Source organism: Marmota monax, unplaced genomic scaffold (genome assembly GCF_021218885.2).
Source record: "Marmota monax isolate L192 unplaced genomic scaffold, Marmota_monax_Labrador192_F-V1.1 WCK01_AAM20220418_F8-fsc00098, whole genome shotgun sequence".
Lineage (NCBI taxonomy): Eukaryota > Metazoa > Chordata > Mammalia > Rodentia > Sciuridae > Marmota > Marmota monax.
Window position 1 is genome coordinate 2,011,015 of NW_026694639.1, and position 20,744 is coordinate 2,031,758.

Below are 20,744 nucleotides of genomic sequence, written 5' to 3' on the forward strand. Positions count from 1 at the left end.
AGATTCTTCTTTTTAAAAAGGGAAATCTTTGCAAAGAGTGTTAGAGAGCTACTGCTTGTGGTCTATCTTACAATGGACACCAGTACCTCAGGTGCCAGGACCTTCCTGCTGAGGACTTTTACTCCAACTAGAACAGTAAAATCAGAGCCATCAATTATCATAACATAGAATTTTATACAATTTATTAGGGATTTATATGTTATTAAGGAATATCCTAAAAAGGATAGTTTTTTTTTTCAAAGCATCAAAATAGCTCCTAATTCTGGCAAAAATGAGTTTCTGCTTAAATATTAGGTGTTCCTTAGCTTTTACCTGTATTGACATGTCGGAGGGAGCGGAGACCCTTTGCAAGATGACATGTGGATTTTTGAGTTATTCCATATTTTCCCAGCCATATTAGATTATGTAATGTGCGCTGGATAGATTTTATACTCTCTCCTACCGTGTCCAAAGGAAATGCTGCTTCGGCTTACCAGAAGGCTCTTCCAGTCGGTGCCTGCTATGCTGAATCTTATGCCTCTGCTTTCTTTGATTCAGCCTTTCCTGATCTCCTCATCAGGAGTGATCTCTTCTCTGAAACTTCATGGTATTTTAATCATTCTTCAATGGCCTTTAACAAGTCCTCTTTTGCTCTATTGCTCTTTGTGTTCTTGTTCTCATAAGCTATCACAGAAGGGAATCAGGATTTGCCACTCCAAAATATGCCACTTGGGCATAAAAATTACTTTAGGCTGAAGGCATTTGAGTTGCTGAAATCCATTATATGCCCACCATCAGAGCCTTCCAAAAGAACTCTGTTATCATAAATCCCTTCCCTGAACCAACTCTATTTTATCTTCTCAAAGAAGAGAGAAGTCAGCGTAATACCCCAAGCAGACGTGGTCACAAAGCTATTACATCTCCTATCTATTCTCCTAAGGGTCCATTTATCTTTCAGAAAAGTTCTTTGTTGTTTCCATAAGTGCCTTTTCTGCCTACCTTCTAAAAAGTAATTTGTTCTCACAGAAGGGCACTTCTGCTCCTACTCATTCTTCATTAAGATGGTAAATAGCCAGGCATGGTGTCACAGGCCTGAATTCCCAGCTACTTGGGAGGTTGAGGCAGGAGGATCACAAGTTTCAGGCTAGCCTGCGAAATTTAGCCTGTGAGACGCCCATCTCAGAATAAAGAAAAATTATAAAGAGAGCTGGAGATGTAGCTTAGTGGTAGAGTGCTTGCCGTTGTGATAAGCCTTGAGTTCAATCCCCAGCAACACCACCACCAAAAAAAAAAAAAAAAAGGTGAATGAACCTCAAATTCTTACTGCTTCCTTGACTCACATTTCCCTTTGCACTCCTATGTATGTGGATGAAAATCTGTCTTTTCTCTTTTGCTAATCTGTCTTTTGTCATTCAATTTGCAGCCCCTCAGATAATGAACCTAAGAGTTAAGAAAAAGTCTTTTCTCCATGATGCAATTTTCTTGCTGGTAAAATAAGAGGTAGTGCATGTAGTGATAAATATTCGACAGCAAGATCTGATAATTTTTAGAATTCTTGTATTGCCACTTCTCTTGGACAAATGACTCAGCCTGTTTGAATTTCCTTTATATGTGAAATGGGTACTTTTCCTACTTCTCAGGGTCACTGTGGGGATTAAATCAGATAATGTGTAGCATAGTGTTGGATGCATAGCAAGTTCCTTAAATAGTAGCTTTGGTTCATTATGATGTTTGTAGCCTTCCTAGCAAATATTTTATATTTTATGTTCTTGATGACTATTGAATTAGTTCGGATTGAATTTGCTGCATTTAGGCCTCTAAAAGAGCTAAAAAACATCTACTAGGGAGTTTTAATTCTTTCTTCTCTCAACTCCTAGGGCCCTTCAAACACGCACACTTGAAAAAGTGTGTTTGTTTTATCTCTTCTGTTGGATCTAAGTTTCTGTATAATATTTCATATAGGGTATAATGTAGGCAACTAATAAGTATTTACTTAATGAATGAATGATTCTCTTGCTGTACTTTGCCCTGCATTAACCACACTAACCAAATAATTTCTTTTGTGTGGGAGAGATCTGGTTTAGTTTCTTAATAACCATTCCTGACAGTCAGGGAAGCTTCACTCTCTGTACTGAGGTTTAAAAAAAAAAAAAATCTGTCCTTGAAAAGAAATCATTAGTAGAGCCAAAAACGGAATTCAGGAGTCCAGGCCAACAGTTATACACATTTTATCTCCCTTTTTATGAATGTGAATTGCTGTGGGCATCTGATAGGACGGCGACAAAAGCTCAATCTGCAGACCATTTCAGGCAGCAGCATTAGTGGGAACACGTTGGGATCAGATCGGGAATCACTGATGGAAAAGGTACAAAAGGTTATCTAGCCTCTACCCCTTCTGGTGCCACCACGGGGCTTCTGGGGGTTTTGTTCTTTTTATGCTTCAAAATGGGAATGGAATGAGAAAGAAGAGGACTTATAGGGGGAATTTGCATGAGAATAGGGGACTGGAGAGAAGGGTAATGTCAGAGAAATTTGTATGTACTCTAAAGGCCACCGGGGTGTGTGAGAAGTGTTATGTGAGGCAGAAGCTGAGGGAGCAAAGAGAGACCAAAATAATTGTCCATGGGGCACATCCTTTTTTTTTTTTTTTTTTTAACCTTTCTTCCTGATCTAGAAAATGACAGATTCCTCCTTAGCAGTTGGCAGCGCTGAAAACCTTTGATTTAATCCATCTCCTTTTTCTTCTAGAGCACTAGTTGAAAAGTGCATTAAGTAATTGTAACATTGGGCACATTCTGCAGGGGGAGGGATACTGCTTACCTGGTCCACCCCCTCGGGGCACCAGAATCTGGACTCTCACTGTCAGTCTGTTGTCTTTTTTTTCTCTGAATACAGCTGTAACAATACCTAGAGGGGTTCATTAGCTTGGAACTTTATAGAGATAATAAAAGCATTAATTACGGGTGCCAAAACCCACACAGGGAAGGAGACCCAGATTTACGCGGCACTGAAGGTGACCACCATTTTATATATAACAACCTCAAACACCTTACAGTGTGGTTCCGCTATTAATTTATTATTCTTCACTGCTGGGGATGTGTGCCTAAGGAAGGGTCTCCGCTGGGTGCATATTCACCTCTTTGTCAGCCAGTTCTGTGTTTTGTCTGCTGACCTTTCAGAATGTCCCATGCCACTCTTATTCTGCACCGGAATGGTCGCTTCCTCTTATCAGGGGCCATTTCTCTTTTCTGCTGCTAATTGAACATTCCCTACTGCAGATGTTCTCTGTTGAGAGCTCAAATATCAGAATCCCTGTTAGCTGACAAATGGCCACTACACATGCTCCAAGGTATGTGCCTGTAGTCTGCTTTTGGGGTTCAAAAAACTATAACCCTCAAATATGCCACATTGGACTTCAAATTAAGAGCCATTGGGGAGGGAGCCTCAGATGCAGGAGAGGTTTTGCCTTGTCTCCCTTCATGGCCAAATGCTCCAGAAGATAGTCAATTGTTGTGACTCCCTTCTCCAGATGTCCCACCAATCAAGGAAGACTGAGGCATGTTGCAGACGGAGGTTTGGAGTTGACATCACACACCGCACCCCAACAGACTTTGTTTCAGGTTTTGGTCTCAAGCTGTTGTCTCTTTTTGAGTACATTCATCTTCCCTAAAAATCATTTACTCTTCCTCTAAAATTGTCTATACCCCCCACTTCCCCTATCTAAGCTTACAAACCTCTCTGGATTTTTGGGTACTCAACCTTCTGCGATGCCCCTGGACACATGGTAAACTCGTTTGCCTTTTCTCCTGTTGATCTACTGTCTGTCAGTCTACTTCAGCAGACTCAATGATTGAACCTGCAGAGAGTGGGGGTGGGAAGTGCCCTTTGCTCCTACATTATTCTGTGCCGAGGTTTTCTCTGGCTGTTTTCACTTTAAGACAAAATGGGAGTGGTCTGAGTACTAGGCAGCTGCAGTCTGTGCACAGCCTGTGCTACTGGTACAGTTTTTTGGTTTGCTCATGGGCTCTGACCCACCTAACAAAATACTTGACTCACTCAGGCTGTTTTGGTCGTGAAATAATTAACTATGGGGCTCATGGTTAACTTATTGTCTCCAATGCTCAAGTGCCGGGAGGGCAGGGATCAGGGCTCCTCTTCATGGTCTATGGCATCGAGACCAGTAGGTTGCCCTTCATCAGTGGTTTGATCAACGGTCAGATATTCCACCCCTGGTTATTGGAAGTGTCTCTTTTACACTGGGGCACAAAAAGGAGGAGGCAATGTACTTGCTTATTTGGTGGAAGGAGTAATTTCCAGGCTGAGTTGGGCTTCTGTTGAATTTCCCATTAGGTAAATTCCTGGGTGCAGTTCTGTTTAATGATTTCATGTTCATTACCGTTATTATATTTCTTGAAAGGGGGAGGGACTACTTAACAAGACCAAGTGAAATAAAGAGCTTGGGTTGGGAGCCTGAGGCAGGAGGATCGAAAGTTGGAGGCTAGTCTGGGTGATTTGGTAAGACCCTGTCTCAAAATAAAAAACGAAAAAGGACTAGAGGTGTTATGTCAGAGGTAAAGAGCTCCTGTAGTCAATGTCCAATAACCACCCCCACCCCCGCATAATATTTTTCTAATATGTGTTTTCCAGAGTTATAATGTTCCTTTCCTCTCGGTATCCCTCCCCTGAAGATTTTATGATCTGCTTTAGGGGAGAAAGGAAAGGGGACTCCTGTTTCTGCTGTTTTCTCAAATGCCAACGTGCTGTATTTTGGGAGAGCACATTCTGAACACCACCTCCAGTCAATTTTTCAGAACACTTCATATTGCTATCTAAAATGATTTTTGAATTCATACATGATGTAAACTGGAAAGTCTACCCTGAATTACAAGTAGCCATTCATGTAATGTTAAGGCCAATGGGATTTTTATTTCTCTTCTTGGCTTCCTGCCTCATCCCTGTTCCCCCACAGTGTTTTCTATATTGCTCTAGGTGAGTTTTGAAAGGTTCAATTATGACAGATATCCAACTCTTACAATATTCATGCCCCCAGGCACGAATAATGTATAACAATATGCCTTTTAAAAATCAGTTTCATTAGGTTTTATCAATAAGCATCTAAACTAGTATTAAGTGAGGTTAGGTTAATGTTTTCCTTAAACTATATTTGGTAAGTCAAAATAAAGTAATGGAAAGAGTAATTTACAATATGAAAGATTTCAAAAGGACTCAAATGCAAGGGCCTCTTTCTTTCTTTTTTTCCTGTCTTTTCTGGGGCTAATTTTGGAAACACCTAGCCTTACTTTTGAGCATATGCATTTCTTTCTGGGCATTTGGGGGGTTTCTCATGATTTAGATTAGTCTCTCCAATGATGGATTCATTGGATTGTTCTTTGGTTCTCAGCCTTATGTTAAACAATCATTATCCAGCAAATATTTAATGTGCAATATTTTTTTTTTTTAAAAATATTTATTTATTTATTTTTCGGTGGACATAACATCTTTGTTTGTATGTGGTGCTGAGGATCGAACCCGGGCTGCACGCATGCCAGGCGAGCGCGCTACCACTTGAGCCACATCCCCAGCCCCTAATGTGCAATATTTATGAGTGATTTTTTTTTGTACTGGGGATTGAACCCAGGTGTTTTCTACCACTAAGCTACATTCCCAGTTCTTTTTATTTTATTTTGAGACTAGGTCCTGCTGAGTTGCTGAAGCTAGCCTCCAATTTGAGATCCTCCTGCCTTATCCTCCCAAGTAGCTGGGATTATAGGAATGAACCTCTGGGTCAAGCTTGTAAGTAATTTTTTAAAAAGTAATTTGTAATCTGACTTAGTTAAGATGAACATGAAACTAGTACTTCCATTCTCTAATTGTTGCCTTCCTCTCCCATTCCTCTTCTTTTCCCCTGATCCCTCCCTAATATGGTATGTTACCAAGGATACAATCAGGGAAATAGGGATCTTAGCTTAGAATCCGAGTTCAGGGACTAAGTCCCAAATTTTATTGATTCTAAGACTTACTCCCTTCCATTACCCACCCCACAGAAACATCTCTGATGTCAAGGTATCTCTTATAATTGATGGCTATCTAATAATTGCTGGGCAGGTCACAGTTGTTTTGTGGTTGTAGGAATCTGGTCATAGCTATCACATTGTTGTCCCCACTTTAAATGAGGCATTTGTATTTAATTGCCCTTTAGAATTTCTTCACAATAATCTCTATATGATTTGGCATAAAAATTATTGTATTTGCAGAAAGACATGGAAAAAGATTTATACAATTCATAATAAAACTATTGCTAAATAAGTCTAAAAGATGTTTTTTTCATAGGTATACAAAAATGCCAGGTGGTTAAGAAACCACTGTATCTGTAGGTCCTGCTCCTATAGATCTGAAGCTCTCCTGAATGGCAGCAGAGTGACCTTCAGAAAACCCAGTTTTCCTCCTCTGCTATCTGATGTCAGCCTGACCGCTGTCTGCCTACCCCCCCACCACTGGCCGCCCTTTATGGCAGAGACCAGGTAGTTAAGAAAACACTGTATCAGAGTTTAACTGACATCAGATTTTTTTTCTTTTTTCTTTTTCTTTTTTTTTTAGTGGTAGATTTAGGGAATCTGAAGATCAGTGATGCCTTAGATTTAGTGAAATATGGTAGTAGTTGCTTTGGATTGGAAAGCTCAATCTCACATCCTTTTCTTGGTAAACTTCATGTTCTAATGTGCTTAATATATTCTTAGCATTTAAGAGCACATTTAAAGGGAATTCTCTGTAATCTGTTTACTGCGAACTTTGTTCAAGTTCAAACTGCAGTTGTTCAATCATATTCTACTTCAAAGCATCACACTGAGGGGATACTGAAAAATCTGGTGACCATGTTGCAATAAGGAGTATTACTACTCATAAAGGTACAAGAAAATTTGTGATTATAGGAATGCTGTAGCTGAATAAGATCTGTGTTACAGTTTTCTCTAAAAAAATCTTTATGGCTTCATAAGGAATAGTTTAAAGACATACGTAAGATTGAGATCATTCAGTTAATCATCTGACACACATTTGTAGAAAACTACTAGATTTCAATAGTAGAGCTCAATATTCATTCACACCTAATATTTAGTGAGCCTACTATGCGCTAGGCATCGTGTTTGGCTCTAAGAACAAATAGGAGACTGACAGTCTTTCTGGAGCTTTTCTTTTTTAAAATTAATTAATTAATTTATTTGTTCTAATTTGTTATACATCCCTAGAGCTTTTCTATTGGAGAAGACAGGTCAATATTAGCAGGAGGTATTTACCTTTTAAAAAAAATAAGCTTTTTTCTTTTTTCCCAAGAACAAGGGTTTGAACCTAAGACATCATGCAAATTGGGCAAGCACTCTTTTTCACTGGGCTACATCTCTAGCCCTTTTAAAATTTTATTTTGAGACAGGGCCTTGCTAAATTGCCCAGACTGGACTCAAACTTGCAATCTTCCTGCCTCAGTCTCCTGAGCAGCTATCTTCACAGGTGCACAGCTATGCCTGGGTTGAGTCATTTTCTTTCTTTCTTTTTTTTCTTTCATTATTTAGAGAATAATTTATTAGTTTCTGTAATCAAACCCATGTGGATAAGATCTTACATATTTAATATAGTGCATGACCCCTGAACAAATGGAAAAAAATCAAGTTTAACATTTCTAGATCAATAAGGCTGTTAATTTCTGTACAATGTCATCTCAACATGGTAAACTGGGATACTTTTTCCATAATTGATAGCACAGCTCAAGTTTCCAAAAATTCAAATTTAATTATATATCTCGGCAACAGCTTTTTCAGGTTTTGTAGTTATCCAAACAAAATTATAGAGACATCTGGCATACTCCATTAAAAGAGGGAGGGGTGTGGGTAAAAAAAAAAAAACAAACAACAAACCAAAATTGGAGAAAAGAGCAAAGTGCTGTTACTGTTGTGAAACCTGGAACCATTTTTTTAAAATTAGCTTCTCAATCATTATCTGAAAAACAGAGAGTCACTTTCTTAATGATATTTGATTCTCTCTCCTGCCCTTTCTGGCTGGACAATGGCAATGATTTTGGGGTGTTTGAAAGCAGATTCACCTCTCACCTCTGAGTAGCTATGTGTTTTATGTAAGCCTTTTATTATACTTGATTAACTAACTCTTTTACTAATACATTGTGACATTGGACACTGAATCTACTGGAAACTTGATCTTGAACTTCCCAGCCTCCAGAATTGGGATAAGTAAATTTCTATTATTTATAAATTACCTAGCCTGAGGCATTTTGTTATAGCAGCCTGAACGAACTAAGACACTGAGTATGTTGATGAGCTTTCTATCACTGTGACAAAATACCTGAGAAAAACAAAGTTAAAGGAGAAAGATTTATTTTGGCTCAAAGTTTCAGTTCATGGTCAGAGCATTATGGTAGAAAGATATGGTTTAACAAAGCTGCTCAGTTCATGGCAGCCAGGAAGCAAGGAAGGGTGGAAAGGGTCTAGGGACAAAATATAACCTTCAAAGGCATGCCCCTCAGTGATCCATTTCTTCTAACTAAGCCCCACCTTATAAAGTTTCTACCATCTCCCAAGTGCCACCTGCTAGGGACCAAGCCTTTAACACATGAGCCTTTCAGAGATAATTCTGATCCAAACCATAACACTGAGTGTCCCATGAAATGAAACAGTCAGTGAGAAAACTCTTATGGGGTGACTTTAAGAATAAGTCTGGCTGGGCTTGGTGGCACATGCCTATAATCCCAGCTACTTGGGAAGCTGAGGCCCAAAGATCACAAGTTTGAGGCCAGCCTGGGTAACCTAACAATACCTTGTCTCAAAATAAAAAATGTAAAGGGCTGCAGATGTAGCTCATTGGCAGAGGGCTTACCTAGCATGACAAGGCCCTAGGTTTGATCCCAGCACCACAAACAAATAAATACAAAAACAAGACCAAATAAAATGTGAGGTAAGTTGTCTCCTTGGGTATCTTTTCTTTTCTTTTTTTGGTGCTGGGTATCTGACCAGGGCCTCCAGCATGTGAAGTACATTTCATACCAACTAGACCCCCAGCCCTAGCTAAGTTGTTTTCTGTGACTCACAAACTTCTAGTAACATGTTTATTCTACCAGTGGTGGCTTTAGAGAAAGGATCAATCATATAAGGGGCCGTGGCCCACATTATTTTGTTTTCTTTTTTTATATATTTATTTTTTAGTTGTAGGTGGACACAACATATTCATTTTATTTTTATTTATATGTGGTGCTAAGAATCAAACCCAGGGCCTCACACGTGCTAGGCGAGTGCTCTACCGTTGAGCCACAACCCACATTCTATTGTTATCAAGGTAGAGACAGAGGAACTGCAAGGTGCAGAGGCAGGATATTGAAGCCAGAAGTGGCCAGAGGAATATATGACCTACTGAGAATTTGAAAATATCTTGAGGAAGGTGGGTGCAGAGGGAGCTTTGTTCCACTGTGGGACTTTGATCTGAACTTATTTTAATCTGGAAAGACAGGGAGACTCCAGCGGGACATCTTTGTGACACAAGAAGTGAATATTTTTGCTTAATATTCTTAGACATATGTGTCAAATTTAACTACGGTAAATTTCTGAAATTGGGTCCAAGGGCATTTATTTTTAATGGTTTTGATTGCTATCAAGCCTGCTGTTTTTTTTTCTTGCTCTTTTTTTTTTCTTATCAAATGTACTGAATTTGTAATCACAGATGTTAACAAATTTTTAAGTAAATTTATTCTTCCTTGGTATATAAAACATAAAAATTGTATTTTAATGGGGGTAATGTGATGTTGTGTTACTGATATACGTTGTGTAATGTTTTTGCTTTTACTATTTATTTTTTAGTTGAAGTTGAACACAATACCTTTATTTTATTTATTTACTTTTATGTGGTGCTGAGGATTGAACCCAGGACCTCGCACATGCTAGGCAAGTGCTCTACCGCTAAGCCACAACCCCAGACCCCCTTGTGTAATGTTTTAATTGGGTTAAACATACCTATCTACTCAAACACTTATTATTTCTTTATGGTAAAAACTTTCAAAATTCTTCTAGCTTTTTGAAATGACCATACATTATTGTCACCTATGGTTACCCCTCTGGGCAATGGCACACAGGAATCTCTTAATCCTATCTGAGTATGCCCTTCCCTCCCTCCCCGCCACTCCCACAGCCTCTGGTTACCACCATTCTACTCTCCACTTCTATGAGATCAACTTTTATATATTCCACATATGAGTGAGATCATGTGCCTGGCTTATTTCACTTCATTTAATGATCTCCAGCTCCATCTATGTTGTCTCAAATGGCAGGATTTCATTTTTTTTTTTAATGGTCGAATAGCATTCCATTATGTATATGCACCACATTTTCTTTATCCATTCATCACCTGATGGACATTGAGGTTGTTTGCATTTCTTGGCTTTTGTGAGTAACGCTGCAATGAACATGGGGTGCAGATGTCTCTTTGACTTACTGATTTCATTTCCTTTGGATATATATCTGGTAGTGGGGCTGCTGGATCATATGATAGGTCTATTTTAAATTTTTGGAGGAACCTCTATACCTTTTCTGCTTTTATGCATTCTTTCAGGATTCTGCTTTTTTAAAAAAAATTTAAAAATTTAAAAAATTTTGAGATAGGGTATTGCTCAGTTGCTCAGACTGTCTCCAACTTGCCATCCTCTAGCCTCAGTCTCCTGAGTAGCTGGGATTACAGGCAAATACCATCGCATATGCTTTTTGTCTACCTTGGAAACTTTGGGCTGCCTTAGTGTTCCCTTCAGGCTGCCAAAGGCCGTAGTCTAATGTGGATAAACAGATTTTAGTCATGAAGGACATGGGTTGTCATTGGACTCTCCTGGTGTGTAGGGATACCTGAGAGATGGATGATGTAAATGTTCACGTGCCTGAGATACTTCTGCTGGAAAACTTTGGAGGTGCCCTGAGCTATGGGGATGTGATTTCAGGACACAGAATTGGAAGTGGTCATGGGGATGCCTTACATCCATGCTGTCAGAATGGAGTGTGAAATTACATTATGATGTGCCATCAGTAGGCGTCAAGAGCAATTTCAGGAATTATCAGAGAGACTCTGGCTAGCACTTGGATTTAATGGGAAAAAGACATTATGTCTTGTTGAATGCTCAAAAGCAACTGGAATAGGAGATATTCTGAAAGGTAATCCTCACATTTCTCTATTTTCCTCAATCAGGGGCAAAATTTATCTTGCAGCTCCTGACATTTCAGCTGTAATCTGCACTCCCAGAACTGTTATTGCTGATTTCTAGCCAGCAGTATTAAGTCTGTTTTTGTCTTAGGATCATGGTTAACCAAGCTACTTACTAGGGTCATTTTAAACTTGCTTATTTCCTACCTGTCTGTCTACCAGACTATTTACCTACATCTACCAGGTTTTCCTACTCTTTAGGCATTTGCACCTGAGACACCCCATTTCTCAGCCTCCTGACTCCTCTCTTGCCTTCCTCGAAGTTGGAAAGCTCTTGGGAGTCTTCCCATTGTTCCTCTGGCCTCAATTACTCTTCATGTCTTTATCTTGTTAACAACCAGGCCTCTGTTAGAACTTCTGTTTCCTGGGGGCTCTATTAAGTCAAATTCTCTGGGAAACAGACTCTGAGATGGAGATTTGCACACAGATCTATTGGGGTGCTTTGGGTTCTGGCAACTCTGAAACTGAGCAGAGAGGGGACTTCAGTTGCATTGTGGTCATAACAGAGGCCTCAGCTGGTCCCACGGGGAGCTCAGGAGCTGGGAGGGCTCTTTGGAGTTGTCCTAAATTGAAGCTTGGGCCTGGGTCATTGATTGGCCATTGAAGGAGGTCATCCCTGGGGAGGCAGCAGGACCCTGGGTAAAGCAGCTCCTTTGACATAGTGGGGGAACTCAGTTGTAACATTTAGCAGCCAATATTCCTGGCAGGTGAAAGAGCAAGGCCTGAGTTCTCCTGCCACCCCTGGTCCCTGGCGCACTACCCGACTCTCACCAAGGGAATCTGGGCCATGTTCCACATCAGGCACTGCTCAGCTGGATCTGATCCAACTGGCCATGGAAACCCTCTGTACCTTTGGAGTGTATAGTCACACTTTTGTTCTGGCAAATTCTTTTTTCCTGGTCACAGCACCTAAACTTTTCAAAATTTATTTAGTACCTTTTTATTAATGAAATTACATGAGAATTATATGTGGAACACTGGTTTGGGCCTGGAAAAAGATGGAAAGGTGAATTTAATTAGGTGGTCTTTCTTAAAGGGATTCACAAGTTGGGTGAGGGAATGGGGTTGGTGGGTAAAGGGGGTCATAGGAAAGTGCAGAAAAAGGGGAGGGTTTGTGCAAGCCAACCCAATGGGTCTTCGGCATCAGGGACTAAATCGTAATACCTCTCTGTAACTTTTTTTCTGGGCAATAGGAGTCCATAGAGAAAATCCTCCAAGTGGAGCAGGTTTGTGTCTGGGTAATCTTCTTTGTAACTCAGAAGACCATGAATAAGCAAATGAAGACAGCCCTCTGCATCTGGAGATTCAGCTACTCAGGATTCAACCAACCGGAGACAGAAATTATATTGAAAAATACAAATTGTGTTTGTCTTGAGTAATACTGCCTGTTTTTTTTCCTTGACATTATTCCTTAAATAATATAGTCTATCAGCTATTTATATAGCATTTACATTGTATTAGATATTATAAGTAATTTAGAAATGATTTACAGAACATGGCAAGAGTTGGTGATATAGCTCAGTGGTAGAGCACTTGCCTAATATGAGTGAGGCCCCTGGTTCAATTCCCAACATCACACATAGAAAGAAAGGAAGAAAGGGGAAAAAAAAAAAAGGAAGAAATAAGCATATGTGAGGATGTATGGGGCAGTGTGGTGTATGTAGTATTTATATACTATATCATTTCACATAAGGGACGTGAACATTCTTGGATATTGGTATCTGCAGAGTCCTAAAACTAATCTGAAGGACAACTCTACTAGAGATTGTTTTGTTATTGTAATTGAACCCAGTGGTATTTTTACTACTGAGCCACATCCCCAGCTCTTTTTATGCTTTATTTTGAGACAGGGTTTCACTAAGTTGCCTAAGTCCTCGCCAAGTTGCTGAGACTGGCCTTTTGTTCCTTCTGCCTCAGTCTCCTGAGCTGCTGGGATTACAGGCATGTGAATGAATGTCCATGATAGAAAACTATATTCATATGACTGAAAATCTGGAATATTTGGAAAGTGAAAGAGAAATAACCTTCTTACCTAGAGACAACCACTGTTGATCTTTGGATGCATTTTTCCTTGGTTTAAAAATGGAGAGAGATTAAAGATCTCTTTTTATAATTTTGATTCCTATGTTCTTTTGTTCACAGTGGTAAAGTTCAGGTGCTGGAGTCACACTGCCCACGTTCCAATGCCAGCTTTCCCTTCAAAATTTGTGTGACTTTGGACAAGTTAATAACCACCCTATGTCTTTCTTTCTCATTTATAAAAAGGTGACAATGAAAGGACTATTCTAATAGGTTTTTGTACAGATTGAATGAGTTAATGTGTATGAAGTTCATAACACCGTTCTTGGCTTTTGGAAAACATTCAGTAAAGGTTAGCAATGCTTATTTCCCATATTATTCTATCTTTCTGTATATTACATCTTTCTATGAAATGGTCTGTCCTGTGGTTGAACTCTGGTTTGCTTAATATTGCCCTTCTATTGGACATCTAGGCAGAATCCTTTCTTTATGGTTACAAAAAAATGTTACAGTGAACATTTTGGGGCATAAAAAATTTATGAATTTTATATTTCTTTAGGCTAGGATCCCAGAAATAGAATTATTAGGTCAAAGGGTAGGCTCTTGATTCTACATATGTGTGTCTTATTGTAAAATAAATTTTCTATGTTTAAAGTTTTGTTTATTTGATAGTGGTCAAGCCTATGAAATATTATTAGTTAATTTATTGCATATGTCTCTTAAACATTTAATAAAATGTTTAACTTTATGTTTAAAGGGTCTACCTTAAGTTTCCCAATTATGAAATCTTTTCTAGTCTCTAAATTTATTTTCTTTTTCATGGTGAGTTGTACATTGGAGTCAGGATCCAGGTTGTTGCTTAGATCATGATTTACCTGATATTTTGTTAAGGGCATGCTCCTTGGGAAGGGTCTAAAGGCTCTGAATTTTTATTTCTTAAACTCAGATTTCTTTAATATTTCTCTACATTTTGAATGGGATTTCCCCAAATTTATTTCTATGTATGTATCTCTTCATTTGCTTGCATGTTAGTTAAATCTATGTAGATGCTTGGATAAAGATATATGGGGTGAAAAATATTTATGTGCTAGACTGGGTTGCACTTCAGAATACAATTTCCATGTTGTAATGCCTAGCAGATGTGTTAGTTTACCTATCCAGGTGTCTTTCCAACATTTCAGACTCAATGTGCTCGAAACGAAGGAACACAGAGCTGAGAGCCAAGAAACCTGAATGCTGGTCCCAGCCCGCCATCTTTAGCTGAATGACTTTGAGCAAGACCCTTCACATCTGTCCTTTCTTAAAAATGAAAAGTTTTGGATGAGATCAGTAGTACCCTGCTTTTTCAGCAGGGTGCAGTTGTGCATGCCTGTAATCCCAGAGACTCGGGAGGCTCAGGCAGGAGGATCTAAAGTTCAAGGCCAGCCTGGGCAACGTACTAAGACCCTGTCTCAAAGTAAATAAAGGGCTGGGGATGCAGCTTGATGATAGAGAGCTTGCCTAGTCTGTGTGAGGCCTTGAGTTTAATCTTCAGCAAGGAAACAAAAGAAAAAAAAAAAGAAAAAAGAAAAGACCTCTATTGAATTCTTTTTGCTTCTTGACCACTTATTTAGTGAGCCTACTTCTGGACTTACTACCTTCTCTTAAATACCACAGCAATAATGCAATTTCTCCCATATTATTTTTTTCCTACTAATTTGCTTTGGTTCTTCTAAGTTATTTGCATTCAAATATAATTTTATTATTTGTTTATTAACTTACTGGAAGATACTTTTACAATCTGTTTACAATCTGTTTGCCAACTTCTACAAAAGAGCCTGCTGGGATTTTGAGACTGCATTGAATCAGTAGAACAATTTGTGAGGTACTGGCAATATGACAACAATATTAAGTCTCTTAATCCATGAATATTGTATATTTATCTATGTATTCTTTAGTTATTATTAGCAATGTTTTGTAGTTGTCAATGTATCGGATAGAGTTCCTGTACATAATTACATCTTTTTTTCATAATTACATCATTATTATTGTTTATTATAAAAGCCCTGGGCTGGGTATATAGCTCAGTGGTAGAACTCTTGCCTAGCATGAGCAAAGCCCTGGGCTCAATTCCCAGCACTGCAAAATAAACAAATAAATGCAAACATTTTGTTATTGATGCTACTGCAAATGATGTTTTATTTATTTATTATTATAATTATTAGCACATATGAATTGTACAAATGAATGGAATTCACTGTGATAATCATCATACATGCATACACTGTGCATTGATCTAGTCCATCCACACTTCTTTATTTTTATTTTATTTTATTTTTTTATATCGGGGATTGACTAAGGGTCCTTTAGCCATTGAGCCACATCAGCCCTTTTTTATTTTTTAATTTAGAGATAGGGCCTCCCTGAGTTGCTGGGATTACAGGTTTAACATGTGATCCTCCTGCCTCAGTCTCCTGAGCTTCTGGGATTACAGGTTTGCACCACTATACCCAGTTCACACTTCTTTATTTATTTTTATTTTTATTTATTTTTTTGGTACTGGGGATTGAACTCAGAGCCACTCAAATATTGAGCCGTATCCCCAGCCTTTTTTAATTTTTTAATTTAGAGATAGGGTCTCACTTAGTTGCTTAGTGCTTCACCATTGCTAAGGCTGCCTTTGAACTATCGATTCTCCTGCCTCAGCCTCCTGAGCTGCTGGAATTACAGGTTCGAGCCACCTTGCCCAGCTCACACGTCTTTATTTTAAAATTTTTATTTTCCAGTTGATTGTTGGTAGAATATAGAAATATAATTGGTTTTCTATGTTGACCTCTTATTCTGTGACCTTTCCAAGTTCAACTGTTAGTCCCATTCGATTTTTGTGGATTCTTCATGACATCTATGTTTATAATTATTTAATCTATGTATAAAATGCTTTTAATTTTTCCTTTCCAATCTGTATGCCTTTTATTTGTATTTTCTTATCTTATTTCAATAACTAAAAATATGAATGAAATATTGAATGTAAGTGGAAAGAGTAAACATCCCTATTCCTAAAGGGAAAACATTCTTTTTCATCAGTAAGTTGAAGTTAACACTTACTTTTTCATAGGTATTCTCTTTCTCTCTCTCTCTCTCTCTCTCTCTCTTTTTTTTGAGACAAGGTGTCACTAAATTTCCCAGATTGGCCTTGAACTTGTGATCCTCCTATCACAGCTCCTAACATAGCTGGGATTACAGGCATACACCACCCTGCTTTGCTAATAGATATTCTTTATTCCATTTTACTCAGTTTGTTTAGCATACATGGTCATTAGGTTTTGTTAAATTCTTTTTTCTGTATCTATTGAGATAACCACATGATTTTTTCCTCTTTTATTTTGCTGCCTTGCTAGATTCTATTGATTGAATTTTGCATGTTGAAACAATCTTGCACCACTGAGATAAACTCTACTAGGTCATGATGTTCTATACATTGCTGGATTTAGTGTGGTCCTCTTTAAAGATTGCATTTGTGATCGTGAGGGATATTAGTCTGTTGTTTCATTTTATTGTAATGTCTTTGCCTGGTTTTGATATAAATATAATGTTCCCCTCATAAAATGACTTAAGAAGTGTCCCTTCCTTCTCTATTTCCTGTAAGACTTGGTATAAAAGTGATAGTATTTCTTTCCTAAATGTAAGATAGGATTTACTAGGGAAGTCCTGCAATTTTTTTCATGAGAAAGATAAATTTTTAAAATACATATAGGACTATTTGGATTTTCTACTTATTTTGTGTTAGTTTGGTAATCATTCGAGGAATTTCTCCATTGTATTTAAGTTGTCACATTTACTGGCATAAATATTTTTATATCATTCCTTTATTTTTCTTTCATTATCTGTAGAACACACAGTGTTATCTTCTCTTTCATTCCTGATACTGAGAATTTATGTTTTCTTTTTTTTTCTGTGTTCTGTCTAGCTAGAAGTTTAGTTTATTTATCATTTCAAAGAACCACGTGTTAGATTTTACTATTATCTGCCTATGTTCTATTTCATCAATTTCTGCTCTTATTTTATTTACTTTCTCTCTTATTTTTATATGCTCTCCTCTCTTCCTCCTCCTCCTCCTCCTCCTCCTCCTCCTCCTCTTCTCCTTCTCCTTCTTCTTTTTGGTACTGGGGATTGAACCCAGGGCTGCTTAATCACTGACCCACATCCCCTGCCATTTTTATTTTTTATTTTGAGACAGGGTCTCACTAATTTGCTTAGGGTCTTGCTAAATTGCTGAGGTTGGCTTGAAACTTGAGTTCCTCCTGCCTCCGCTTCCTGAGTTGCTGGGATTATAGGCATGAGCCACTGCTCCCTGCAACCCTTACCTTCTTAAGGGGGAGGCATAGGTCACTGATTTTAAACATTTTTTCTTTTTGAATATGAATATTTAAAGTTATAAATTTCCTAAGCATTATCACTTTGGTTTGCATCCTACAAAATTTTAAGTGTTGTGTTTTCACTATAATTCAGTTCAAAAGATTTTTTCTTTTTTTCTTTCAGTGTACTATAGATATACATAATATTGGGATTCATTTTGACATAATTACACAAACATGGAATATAATTTATCCAATTCATTCCCAGTACTTCCACTTTCCCTCCTCCCTCTCCTTCTTCCCTTTCCTCTACTCTACTGATCTTTCTTCTATTTATTTATGTTTTCTTTTAAAAAAATATTTTAGTTGTACATAAAACTTTATTTTATTTATTTATTTTTCTATGTGGTGCTGAGGATCAAACCCAGTGCCTCCCTCACATATGCGAGGCAACTGCTCTACCACTGAGCCACAACCCCAGCCCTATTTATGTTTTCTTTTAATTAGTGCATTATGGAAATACATGAAGATGAAATTCATTGTGGTACATTCATATATGTACATAGGAGAGTTTGGTCAGATTCATTCCATTGTTCCTTTTTTTCCCCTGTCCCTCCTCCCTCCCTAGTTCAAAATATTTTCTAACTTCTCTTTTATTTTCTTCTTTGAACCACAGGGTCTTTAATGTTATGTTGCTTAATATTAAAATAATTGAATGTTTTCCAGATTTTTTTGTTATTGGTTTCTAATTTATTCTTTCAAGTTTATCAAAGCTTATTGTATATCTTAATAAATGCTCTCTATAGATGACTGTTCCATATCACTTAATTTAATTTATTGGTGCTAGGGATTGAACACAGGGCTTCAGGCATGCTAGGCTAGCATTCTACCACTGAGCTACATTCCCAGACCTTTATTTTATTTCCATATTTTTATTGGTACATTACGGTTGTACATATGGTGGAATTTAACATTACATATTTGTACATGCACACATTTTTATTTTAATTTTGAGGCAGGATCTTGCTTAATTATCTGATCTGGCTTTGAACTTTTGATCCTCCTGCCTCGGTCTGTTTAGTAGCTGGGATTACAGATGAGTGCTACTATGACTGACTCCATGTTTCTTTTTTAAAAAATGTGCATTCTGCAGTTATTAGGTATAGCTTCTATGAATATCAACTGGGTGAAGATGGTGGGTTTTTTTTCGTGCTTTTTAAAATTAATTATTAATTTTTGTATTAAGATTTGAATCTAGGTCCTCACACATGCTAAGGCAAGGGTTCTACTACCTAGCTATATTTCCAGTCCCTAATTTTGTTAGCTTTTATGTATTTTTATTGATTTTATGACACTTATTTCACTAGTTACTGAAGGGAGTGTTGAAATCTATAAAATAAAATAATTTGTTTCTATGTTCCTTTGGTTCTGTCAATTCTGGGGGTGAGGTGGGTACTGGAGATTGAACCCCAGTAAACCATAACCCGAGATTGCTTTACCAATGAGCTATATCCCTATCCCTCTTGAATTTTTTATTTTGAGATAGTCTTGCTTAGAGCTTTGCTAAGTTGCTGAGGCTGGGCTTGAACTCGTGATTCTCCTACCTCAGCCTCCTGAGTTTTTGCTTCAGGTATTTTAAAGTCCTGTTTTTAGGTACATATGCATTTCTTTCTTTCATTCTTTTCCTTCTCCTTCTTGTTCTTCCTCTTTTATTTTTCTGTTTTTTTCAGTGCTGGAGCTTGAAAGCTTGAACTCAGGCTCTTGTGCATGCTAGACAAGTAATCTACTATGTAGCTACGCCCCTAGCCCTATAAAAACATTTAAAATTGCCATGTCTTCATGATGAATTGAGGTTTTGTCAATATGCAATGTTCTCTTCGTCTCTGATAATATGCCTTAGTCTAAAGACTGCTTTGGTTAAAATTAATACAGATGGGCTGGGGTTGTGGCTCAGCGGTAGACTGCACGTCTAACATGCGCAGGGCTGTGGGTTTGATCTTCAGCACCACATAAAAATAAATAAATAAAATAAATGTGTTATTAAAAAAAATAATACAGATGTTCCTGACTTAACAATGGCTCAACCCAAGATTTTTGAACTGATGCAATAGTTTGAGAAAATTCGCAGCTAGTAGAAACCATACTTTGAATTTTGATCTTTTCTTGGAGTAGTGATACTAGGCACAATACTCTCTCAAAAAGACGGGCAAGGGCAGGGAGATGCAGCTCCCAGTCAGCCATGAGGTCAATATGCTACTACAGACTGTGTTACTAAGCTGTGACTTGGTAGTTTAGGTTTATTAAATGAATTTTGAACTTATAATATTTTCAATTTACTATGGGTCTATTGGGACATAACTCTATCATAAGTTGACAAGCATTCATATAGTTATTCCAGCTTTCTTTTGACTAGTATTTGCATGCTATACGCTATATCTTTTTCTGTACTTTATTTTTAATGAATCCGAATCTTAACATTAAAGTGGGCTTCTTCCAGACTGTATGTAATTGGGCCTTGCTTTTCTATCCTGTCTGATAATCTCTGTCTTGTATTAAAATGTTTAATCTGCTTATATTTAATGTAATTATTGATATGCTTCGGCTTGAATCTATCATTTTGCCATTTATTTTCTACATGCTTCAACTTTTACTTGCTATTTTTCACTCTCTGCTTTCTTTGCCTTGAGTGTATTTTAGTGTTCCATTTATCTTTTTCTCTATTGACTTTTTAATGAAATAACTCATCCCGAAAGATGACCCCTGTCCCCGAGTAAACCCTAACTTTCTGTGTCTCCATCCAATCAGGGACAGCCCTTTGACTCAATATAACCAGTAAAATGTGGTGGAATTAGTGCTCTGATAGTTTTGGGCCTAAACTTTAAGAAGGCCTAGAAGCTTGGGGTCCTGTGTTACTGTATAAGAAATCTGGCTACCTTGCTAAACAGATATTTGAAGAGGCCACATGCAGAAGGAAAATCACATGATGTAATTTTGTTTGTGTTTCTTGGGCTACTTGGCTATATGGGCTAATATTTTTCATCAAGTTTAACACATTTAAGAAAATATTTTTCCCTAATATTTTCTTTCTTCTTGTAACTTCAATTATTTACTTATTGGACTGCTTGATATTGTCCCATGGGTCATTAGGACTGCTCATTTTTTTAGACCTTTTCC

At 37.8% G+C, this 20,744-nt stretch overlaps 1 long non-coding RNA gene across 2 annotated transcripts in view; it reads left to right on the plus strand.

Moving 5' to 3' along the window:
• Positions 1 to 3,717: 3,717 nt before the first annotated feature.
• The window catches only part of LOC131423342 (uncharacterized), a 31,071-nt gene continuing 14,044 nt past the window's right edge, over positions 3,718 to 20,744 (plus strand). Inside the window, exons 1-3 of one of the 2 annotated variants that reach the window (XR_009224755.1) lie at positions 3,718 to 3,763; positions 5,674 to 5,772; positions 12,411 to 12,597. This is a non-coding gene — a long non-coding RNA (uncharacterized LOC131423342). Of the gene's footprint in view, positions 3,764 to 5,673; positions 5,773 to 12,410; positions 12,598 to 20,744 lie in introns of those variants that run through there. The other variant, XR_009224756.1, reaches the window with a different exon arrangement.